This window comes from Orycteropus afer, unplaced genomic scaffold, assembly GCF_000298275.1.
Source record: "Orycteropus afer afer isolate SDZICR_OR568_19922 unplaced genomic scaffold, OryAfe1.0 scaffold01129, whole genome shotgun sequence".
NCBI lineage: Eukaryota > Metazoa > Chordata > Mammalia > Tubulidentata > Orycteropodidae > Orycteropus > Orycteropus afer.
This window is the reverse complement of record NW_006922716.1, coordinates 19,006-29,229: the sequence shown is the minus strand read 5'-3', so window position 1 is coordinate 29,229 and position 10,224 is coordinate 19,006. Positions and strand designations below refer to the sequence as shown.

General features: G+C 48.3%; 2 pseudogenes; both read right to left on the bottom strand.

The window, feature by feature from the left end:
- Positions 1-233: 233 nt before the first annotated feature.
- LOC103212843 lies at positions 234-2,695 on the bottom strand (annotated as a pseudogene).
- A 2,987-nt stretch (positions 2,696-5,682) lies between these two features.
- Positions 5,683-9,288, bottom strand: LOC103212842 (annotated as a pseudogene).
- Between the last annotated feature and the right edge of the window lie 936 nt (positions 9,289-10,224).

Below are 10,224 nucleotides of genomic sequence, written 5' to 3'. Positions count from 1 at the left end.
TGGAGTGGGGACCCTCCATTGAAATGAAGGAGACACAAATGAGCATTTGAATGATAAACACCAGATTTTTATTGAAGGGAAATGGCCACAGGGAGGGTGTGCGATCCACCTGGTTCTAGCTGATGCAAGGTGGAGGTTAAGGATATAGTGGAGAGTTGGGGAAGGGGTGTGTGAATGATTCTTACCCAGAGTCTAGACCCTTCAGTCCCTACTGGATAGGGAAGTTCAGGGCCCTAAGAACACTCTGCTGGGGCCACCTTCTTGATGGTGTTCCCCTCGTGTGTGACCTGGGAGCTGTAGCTGTTGCAAAACTTCCATGCTTCTGGTGTCAGCGTCAGGTAGCTGCTGGCTGCGTACTTGCTGTTGCTTTATTTGGAGGGCTTGGTGGTCTCCACACCCTGGGTAAGAGTTGTGCCTTCTGCCTTCCAGGTCACCATCAAGGCCCCAGGGTAAAAGTCATTTATGAGACACACCACTGTGGCCTTTTTGGCTTGGAGCTCCTCAGAGGATGGTGGGAACAGAGTGACTGAGGGTGAGGCTTTGGGCTGACCTGCAGGGATGGGAAGCAAGTCAGGAGCCCAATGTTCTTGGTGGGGTGACCCTGACCTCACTGTGAGTGAAGTATGGTCTCCTCAGACCCAGGTGCAGAAGAGAGCCCAAGATCTACTCCATGATGAGCCTGACGGTCCATGTCAGAATGATAGTTGGTCTGGGTTGTTGGTCAAGCAACTCCCATGTCTCCGGGGGCCTGGAGTCTGGATAGTGTCCCATCACCTTTCTGAGATCCGTCTCCCCTCAGCTCCCACACAGAAGTCTATCACTGACCCCTGTCCTGCCTGTTCCTGATGTCCTGACAGGTTTTGTCTGGTGTCTGTCTGCTCTTGAGTCCATGAGGCAAGCTCCCTGACTCTCCTGAGGGGTCTACTCTGGAGAAGTTTCTGATATAACATAAGTTCTCTGGGCTTTGTGTGGGGGAGATCTGTTTTTACTTAAAAACATGTCTCCCAATGTGTCTTTATAAGGGAAGGGTTTCCTGATCTGGAAAAGTCTATCTTCCTGAAGTATCTGCTAATCTGTATGTCAGTTGGGGATTACCAGGAGCTCTGGTGGTGTAGTGCCTAAGACATTTGACTGCTCACCAGAAGGCCACTCCTCAGAAGGAAGATTGAGCAATCTACTTCTATAGTGATACCACCTCGGAAACCCAAGGAGGGGTCACTATGAGTCGGATCTGACTTGATGGCAGTGAGTATCTGTGTTCATTTGGTCCTATCTGGCTGTTGTGTTCCAAGCTATCTGCCATCTGTGACCTCAGGGACTCATGTGTCCAAATGGGTGTCTGTTGTAGAGACACAGGGTCCACTGTCTCTTGACACCCCACCCCTGATGATCCTTGGACTGTCCTGAAGTCTAGAGCTTTCTCCTCAGCTCTCCCTCCTGCCTGGCTCCTTATGTCCCAGGAGGCTTAAAGGTCTGTGCAGGGCAGCCCCATGATGGTCGGAGGACCGTTCAGCCCCTGTCTTGAGTCCCTAGTCCCATAATCCAGATTTCCCACCCCCAGCCTCAGACCTGTGGTCCCCAGAGTCAGCCGTGAGAATTCTGAGTCTCTCTGGAGTCTCTGAAGTCATCACCCTCTCTGGACCCTTGTTCCCTCTTCCCCATGAGATGGGAGAACCAACTGACCCCCTTGACAAAGGGTGGTCCCCAGATGGTGAAGCAGAACAGAGCAAATCTTAGGACCCAACCTGTCCCTTGGAGAGAAGGAAGAGGTCCAGGGTCATCCATCCATCTCCTGCCTGTGAGGTCAGAGGTGAAGACCTGGTGGTGGCCAGTGGAAGGCCAAAGAAGGCTCATCACAGGGAATGGAAGAGATTAGGTTCCCTTGTGACCATTTTCTGGTGGAAACACTGACCCCAGGAAGAGAGAAGACCCAGAAAAACAGCAGAAATTGCAGAAAAATTCCCCAAACCTCAGGAAGTCAGGAGTAGAAAGGTAATGAAGAGACTCACCAAGGACGGTCACCTGGGTCCTTGAGCCGAACATGTAACACCATGACACAATCTTATACAAAAACCCTTCTTCTTATGCCTACACTCTCACCTCCTCAGGTCCACCTGGAGCTTTGATGGGGAGTCTGGGTCCACACCCCAGGCTGACATCTGCTCAGCAGTGAGGTCACACGCCACCTGCCACCCAGCAGATGCTGGCAGGTGACCCCATGTGCACACAACATCCCTTCCCTCCAGGAAGCAAGACTCCTGGAGAAATTTGGTGTCTTGGATTGTCTTCCCATTTAATGTCCCCCAGGGATAGGAATCCTTTTTTTTTTTTTTCCTTTTCACACTAAGGCGCGAAGTTCCATGGAATAAAGCAGAGTGTCTCTTTAAACGGCGCTGACAAAACTTTAACCTTTGAAGAGGAACAGGGTGAACACAGAGCTCTCCAGTCTTCTCAGGGATGAGTGGATTGCCTTGGGGTGCAGTAGCCATGGGAAACATCGGACAATCCCATCTGAGCCTGATATTTCACCCTCATCTCAATGAGTCTATGCTCAGTTTGGAGTGAACCTCGCCAGTGTTCCCTGTGGAAAATGTCAGGCTTAATCCTCCATGGAGACCAGCACATGTGGTCTCTCTGTTGTGTGTGTCTGGTACTGTAAATTTGTAGTAGAGTGGTGAGTTCATACCCTTCTCATGGTCTTCATGTATCACTTCCCACTACATGGAATTAGGTAGGGCACCTATCATAAATGTCTGTCCAGTCCTGAAGCAGGGAACGTACCAGGAGTCTGGAATATATTGTTACCACAGAAAGGAGGAAGCATTTGAGATTGTGTGGGATCTCAGAAGATCTCAGGAGCATCCGGGTGACACCTGAAGAGGCTTCCAGTGTCTTCTCCCAAGATGGAACATTTACCACATTAATGAAATATAACCTCAGTCAAATAGGTCAATGGAACAGACTAGAGAGCCCAGCAATTGGCCCACACAAATATAGACAACTGACTAGCAACAAGAGTAAGGGAATTCTAAGGAGAAATGATAGTTTTTCTAGAAAATAGTGTCAGAGCAACCGGTCATCTGCATGAAAACTAACAAAGAAACAAACAAATAAAAATGAATGCAAATAGAAACGTTACAGATTTTACAAAATTAACCCCAAATGAATGAATAACCTAAATGCTAAATGCAGAGCCACTGAACTTGTAGAAGAAAAAAGTAGAAAAGGTGATGGTGCATTTGACAGAGTTTTCAACAGAAAAACAAAAAAAGAGTGAGGGTTGACTCTGAAATTGAAACATTCTGCTCTGAAAATTTACTCTTAAAACAATTAAAAGATAAGCTATAGAGAATAAAAAAGTTCACAAAATATATATCTGATAAGAGACTTGCACCGATACAGAAGCGATCTAATAACATGATAATAAGAAAAGAAACCATCCAATAACAAAATGGGCAAAAGTTTGAACAGACCCTCAGCAAGGAAGATACACAGATGAAAATTCAGCGTATGAAAAGATGCTCATCATCCTATGAGGTCAGGCAGTTGCAAATTATACCAATGAGACAGCACTCCACACCTGTGAAAATGGGTAACATCCATAACACCGACAACATCAAATGGGGAGGGGATGTGGAGCAACAGGAACTCTCATGCAGGGCCGGTGGGAATACAAAATGATTCATCCGCTTTGGATGATGGTCTTCCAGTTTCCTACAAAGCTAGCCATAGGCTTACCACCCGATCCGACAACCATGCTCCTATATATTAACCCCAATGAATAGAAAGCTTATGTTCACAGCAAACCTGCACCGGAATGCTTACAACAGCTTTATCCAGACTTGCTGAAAATTGGTAGCAACAAAACATCATCCCCAGAGTGAGTGGATCAACAAGCTGTGGCACAAACCATGCAATGCAACATCAGATAGAATGAATTGAGTTATTAAGCCTGAAAATACACGGAGGAACCCTGAATGCATATTGCTGAGTGAAGGAAGCCTGTGAACTGGGTCAATCCTGCATGACTGGTTCCAAGTATGTCACCTTCTGGACAAAGCAACAGTACAGAGACAATAAACAGATGCGTGTTTGCCAGGGATTCAGGCAGAGGAGCTAGTGCATACGTGGAGCTCAGGCCATATTATGGCAGCGGAACTACTCTGTGGTGTACTGTACTGGTGGACATGTGATATTATGTCTCAAAACCCCCAGAAAACTACAAGACAATGAGTGGACCCTCATGTAAACTGTGGAGGTCAGTTACTAATAATGGATCAGTACGTGCTCAAGCACAGTAACAAATGAGCCACAGTCATGAAGCCTGCTGATCGAGGAGATATATGGGGGTTCTCTGTGTTTGTCTTATGTCTGCACAATTTTCTTGTAAACCTAAACTTCTGTAAATAATCAAGTTTATTAACAAAGAAAATCCTATGTCATCACAGTGGTTTCTGGGGACTTATGTCACTATGGAAGCCTGATCTTGTCTTCAGCCACAAAACCACAATCCTAACTGTTGAGCCTGTCTGACTGGCCTTGTCCATGATCTTGAGTTTACTCTGCTGTATCCTTAAGTGGCCTCATTGAAGGCCTGCTGTGTGTCTGGGATGGTGCAATTTCTCATTTGCTCCAATTTCATCCCTCTCTTCCCCTCATACTTTGTGACCATCCCCAAGCTGCATCCATCAACCTGCCTTGAATTCTGCGTTAATCTGATTCAGATGCCAAGACCCTTCATGACCAGGCTGTAGCATGACATGAGCATTGTCCTCACGCCTAACCCAACCCCAAGCCAGATTGATGATATTCAGAGGAACTCTGTGTGCTTCAGGCCTACACCATGCTCCCCCACCAGTGTCCATGGAACACCAGTGTCTCAGAATATTCTAGAACTTCCTAAGGTGGGCAGGACAGTCATCATCACGACCTGGGACATGCTGGGTGACAAAGCCTGAAATAATTTCTCTGCTGTAGGACTTTCAGTCAGTCTACTTGGCTAACTGGCATTCTGGATGTTTGAGAAATGCCCATATATGGAGCATTTCCTCAACCTTTCCACTCCTTCCTGCTGGAAGAAGACAGGCACTGTCCTCTTCTGTGGTGAATGCTCTCCTTCTTGGCTCCCTCATCTAGAATGTGGAAGTGGAACCTGGTCTCATGCTGAGGTCCTGGTGTAGCCTCACTGGGCTGCTTCCTCTCCAACCTTTACTCCAGGCCTTTTCTGGACATGTCAGACTCTCCTCATTTCTCCCTGATGTGATACTCAGGGTCTTCCCTATGCTGCACCCCCTTCCTCCATCCTTCTCCTTTCTGGATGGACAAAGACTGCATCCAAGGTAGTACTTGTGGAGACCTAACCTGCTGTGGTCATGATTCCTTCAGAACACCTCAGTTCCCCATGTGTTGTTGGGTGAAGACATCAGGAGATGGGGAGTCCACACATTAATGACCATTCCTTTGGAGTGGGGACCCTCCAGAGAAATGAATGAGGCACAAATGGGTATTGGACATGTTGGATGATAAACGTCAGATTTTTATTGAGGAGAAAGGGACATGGGGAGGGTATGTGGGGTGGAGGTTAGGAACACAGTGGCAGTTGGGGAAGGGGTGTGTGAATGACACATTCCCCACTGCGAGTCTAGACCCCTCAAGCCCTACTGAGTAGGGATGCTCAGGGCCCTAAGAACACTGTGCTGGGGCTACCTTCTTCTCGACGGTGTTCCCCTCGTGCATGACCTGACAGCTGTAGCTGTTGTGATGCCTCGGGTGTCAGGGTCAGGTAGCTGCTGGCTGCTGGCTGCGTACTTGCTGCTCTGTTTGGAGGGTTTGGTGGTCTCCACCCCCTGGGTGACAGTTGTGCTGTATGCCTTCCAGGTGATCATCACGGTGCCGGGGTAGAAGTCATACATGTAGCACACCAGTGTGGCCTTGTTGGCTTGGAGATCCTTAGAGGATGGTGGGAAGAGAATGACAGAGGGTGAGGCCTTGGGCTGACCTGCAAGGGGGGGTTAATGGTAGGAGATCAGGGATCTGGTGGCCACAGTGCAGAAGATCTTATCTCCATCTGTGAGTGTGGTATGCGGTCTTCAGACCCAGATCCAGAGCCAGACCTTGGTCCATGATGAGCCCGAGGGCCATTTCATGGTAGAGAAGAGTCTAGGATATTGCTCCAACAGCTCCCATCTCTCCTGGGGTCCCTGAGCCTGAGGACTGTGCTAACACCTTACTGAGCGTCATCTACCTTCAGCCCCTACACAGAAGTCTGACCCTGACACTTGACCTTCTCACTCCTGACATCCTGGTTGGGCCTGTCTATCCGGGAGGGGTTGATGTGAGCTGTCTGACTCTCCTGTGAGATCTACTCTGAGGGCATTTCTAACCCAATGCCGATTCTCAGGGGACTTGCCCCATTTTTTCCTCAAATAAATCTTTCCTGAAGGCTCTGTTGTAAAGGAATGTACTGATCAGAGGAAGTCTGCCTCCCTGGGGTTCCCCTGATCCTGCAGAGGCAGGTTTGGTGGTGCCATCTTACTACTAGTCTTTCTCTCTGATTTCGTCCCATGGGATCTGCTCTCCATGCCTTTAGGTACACATGTTTTCAAGTGAGTGCTTCTTAAAGACCCTCACTGTTCCCCATCCTACTCATACCCTATCCCTGGGCACCCTTCTCCAGTCTTGCAGTTTAGAGCTTTCCCCTCTGTTCTCCAATGCACCAAGTCCCAGGGTGCTCAGAGATCTGTGCAGCCATTACCTTGATGCCTGTGGGAATCTCCTGCCATGTTCCTGGGCCCCAGGCCCTCAGCCCCACAGTCCAGGGGAACCCAGTGCTGAGGCTCTGACCTGTGGCCCACTGCCTCCACCCTGAAAGCTACAGGTCCTGCGGAGTCTGCCAAGTGCTCACCCTCTTATTGGCAGGTTTTTGCCTCTCTCTGAGATCTGGATCACAAGAGACCCTGTCAGACCATTAGAGTTTGAAAGAAACTCACTGTAGGAGACAGAACAGAAGAAATCTTAGAGCCCATCATAACCCTGAGAGAGAAAAGTGAGGGGTAGGATCATCCCGTTCACCCTCTGCTTGTCGGGTCAGAGATGGAGAGGTGAGGTGACCTACTGGAGACATAAAGCAGGATCCAAAAAGGGAGAGAAAGAAGTGAGGGCTTACCAAGATCAGCTTCTGAATCTCCTACCACAGGCAGAGACAGCATATAGAGAAAATTTCCAAAACAGCATAAAATTGCTGCAAACATTGGGGAAGCAGAGGAAGAGGGGAGAAGAAGAGACTCACCTAGGATGGTCAGCTGGGTCCCTCAGCCAAACACCCAACACTGTGACACAGGCTCCTACAAAAACCCTCTGTGTGATGCTCCAGCCCCAGTCTCCCTCCCCCATCCCACTTGCAGTTGTGATGGGGAAGCCTGAGCCCAAGTCCCAGGCTGGTATCTGTTCAGCGGTGAGGCCACATGCCCACCCGGCCACCCAGCAGTGATGGGGCAGATGACCCTGTGTTCACAGCACATCCCTGGACAGCGAGGTTCCTGGAGCAGCTAGTGTCCCATTGACCATGAGTCTGGAACAGGAATGAGTTCTTTGGGGAAGCTTCACATGGACAAATGAAGTTCCATGGACTGGAACAGGATGTCTGTGCATATTGACTTGACATAAGTCTAACTGTTGAGGAGATATGATTGAGGGCAGAGAGTGTCTGAGGTTTATCCCAATCTTGCCACAGATATGCATATTTTCTTGGAGTGCAATGAGCATTGGAAGCATCCGACAACCCTATCTGTGACTCATGGATCTCAACCCCATTGCTCTGCAAAGGCAGTATTTGGGTAGGGGACCGGGGTTTGTTCCCAGCAGACAATAGCAGCCTCATTCTTCCAGGAAGATACAGGAAACATCCCCTGTCCCTGCACTGGCTACAGTATGGTCTCAATGGTGGTTGGGTCTTGTAATGTCTTGGTTCAAGTTGAAATGTAAATTCACACCTTGGTTGGTGCCTCTAAACACCATCTCCTATGACACAAAATCAGGGTACAAAGGGAAAAAAGTATCAGTCCTGAGGAAGGGAAGGTATAAATTGAGTCTAGGACCTGTTGTAGTGGATGGTAGGAATAACAAGCTCCTCTGGAACCTCAGAGATTTCAGGAGGACCCGGGATACACATGAAGAGGATGTCAGTATTCAAATCCATAAGGTAACAAAGTGGAAAGTTGTGAGGATGTGGAGCAACAGGAACCCTCATTCGTTGCCGGTGGGGATGGAAAATGGGACAGCCACTATGGAAGACAGTCTGGCCCAATCTAACAAAGTTCAGCATAATCTTTCTATGAGACCCAGTTGCCAGCATCCAAGGTATTTCGTGAAAGTGAAAACATACACAAGAAAGCCTGCACACAAGTACTTTTGCAGATTTCTCAGTCATTTCTACAATTTGGAAGTAACTGAGATATCTTTCCACAAGTGAATAGGTAAACAATGAAATGAAGCCATGAAATGAAGCAATCTCCAGGGATGAAAATGGCTGAGCTACTGAGCCATGAAAAGACAGGCAGGAGCCTAAAATGCATGTTGCTAAATGCAAGAAGCCATTCTGAAAATAGACATACTGTCTGAGTCCAAGAACATGATAGTCTGGGATAAGCAAAAGTGCAGAGACAGTAAAGTGATGAACCATGGCCAGTGGTGTAGGAAGAGAGGGTTGAGGGGTGAACTGGTAGAGTTCAGGGCATGTTTAGGGCTGTGAAGCCATTCGTGCGACACTGTAATACTGGACACCTGACATTATGATTCTTGAAACCCACAGGATGGCACAAGACAAAGAGTGAACAATCCAGTAAGCTGTAGACTTTAGTTAGTCATAATGTATCAATCTGTGCTTATCAAAAATATCAAATGTACCATAATGCAGGATAGAGTCCACGGGGACTTAAGGGAAGGGTCTGTCGTCCCTGTGCAATTTGTCTGTAAATGACAATGTGCTCTAAAAAGAAATTGAATTTAAAAACTCAATATCAGTGCAGTAGTGGGACTGCAAAACTGTGGGAACCTACCCTTGCTCGAGCCCTCACACCACACTTCCCATTCACCTGGCTTGGTTTGACCTGACTCTGACACCAATCTTGAGTTTTCCTCTGATTCACCGTCCCAAGGGCAATCATCAGAGGCCGACTGTGTGCCTGGGACCATGCAGTTTCTCCCTTTCCACAATTTTACCCATGTCTTCTCCCCAGTCTGTATGACCATCACCAGACTCCATCCATAAACGTCCCCCTGAAGTTTCATATTAGGACTCTTCATGAAGGAGATCCCAGCCCCACATGGAACTACCCTAACCCCATACCCCAGCTGACCAGAAAGAGAAGGCCTATGTGTTCCTCAGCCTCTCCCAGTGGTCTCGCAAATACTGTCTCCAGAAATCCTTAGTCTATCAGAAGCATGGAGTGTCTCTGTAAGGTGGAGGAGAGGGGGGAAATGATTTGGGACCTGGGGGTAACATTACATCAAGGTGTTTTTCTATAGTAAAACTTGTCAGTGACTCTATGTATGTAGTATCCTTTGTGGAAATGTAGGAAATGTATGAGTATGTGGAATTTTCCCAACATTTCTAATGCTCTTGGTGATGGCAACCACTGAGCCCTCATTAGGTAAATGCTTCTGCATCTGAGATCCTTGAATAAAGCAGGAAATTGGGCTGAAGGGGCTCCTTCCTCCCATGGCTTGTGCCTCATGTTCTTGGGGTACCTGGAACTCTCCTCTTTTTTCCTTGCTGTGATACTCAGGGTCCCCCTTCCAGTCATCCCTTCCCAAAGTCCCTCTCCTTCCCAGGTGGACAAGCACTGCATGTCAGGGCAGCACTTATGGGGTAGAGTTTGTGCTGTGCTCACAATTCCCCAGCACATGGAGCTCCCCTGGGTATTGGAGGCATGACAAGGCCATTAGGCTACATGCAGGAACTGCATGAACAGCATGAACAATGTCTGCCCCTTGTGTGGGCAAAGACCTTCCCCAGAGACTCAATGAGACACAGTGGGCGTGTTGGATGATAAATGTCAGATCTTTATTGAGGGGAAGTGGACACAGGAAGGGTGAGGTGCCCACTCAAGTCTGAGGTGGCATTGGTAGGGTACGGGGGACAGTGAAGTGTTGGGAAAGGGTTGTGTGGATTGAAGAGTTCCTACCCAGAGTCCAGGCCCTCCTGGGTGTGGGGTAGGTTATCTC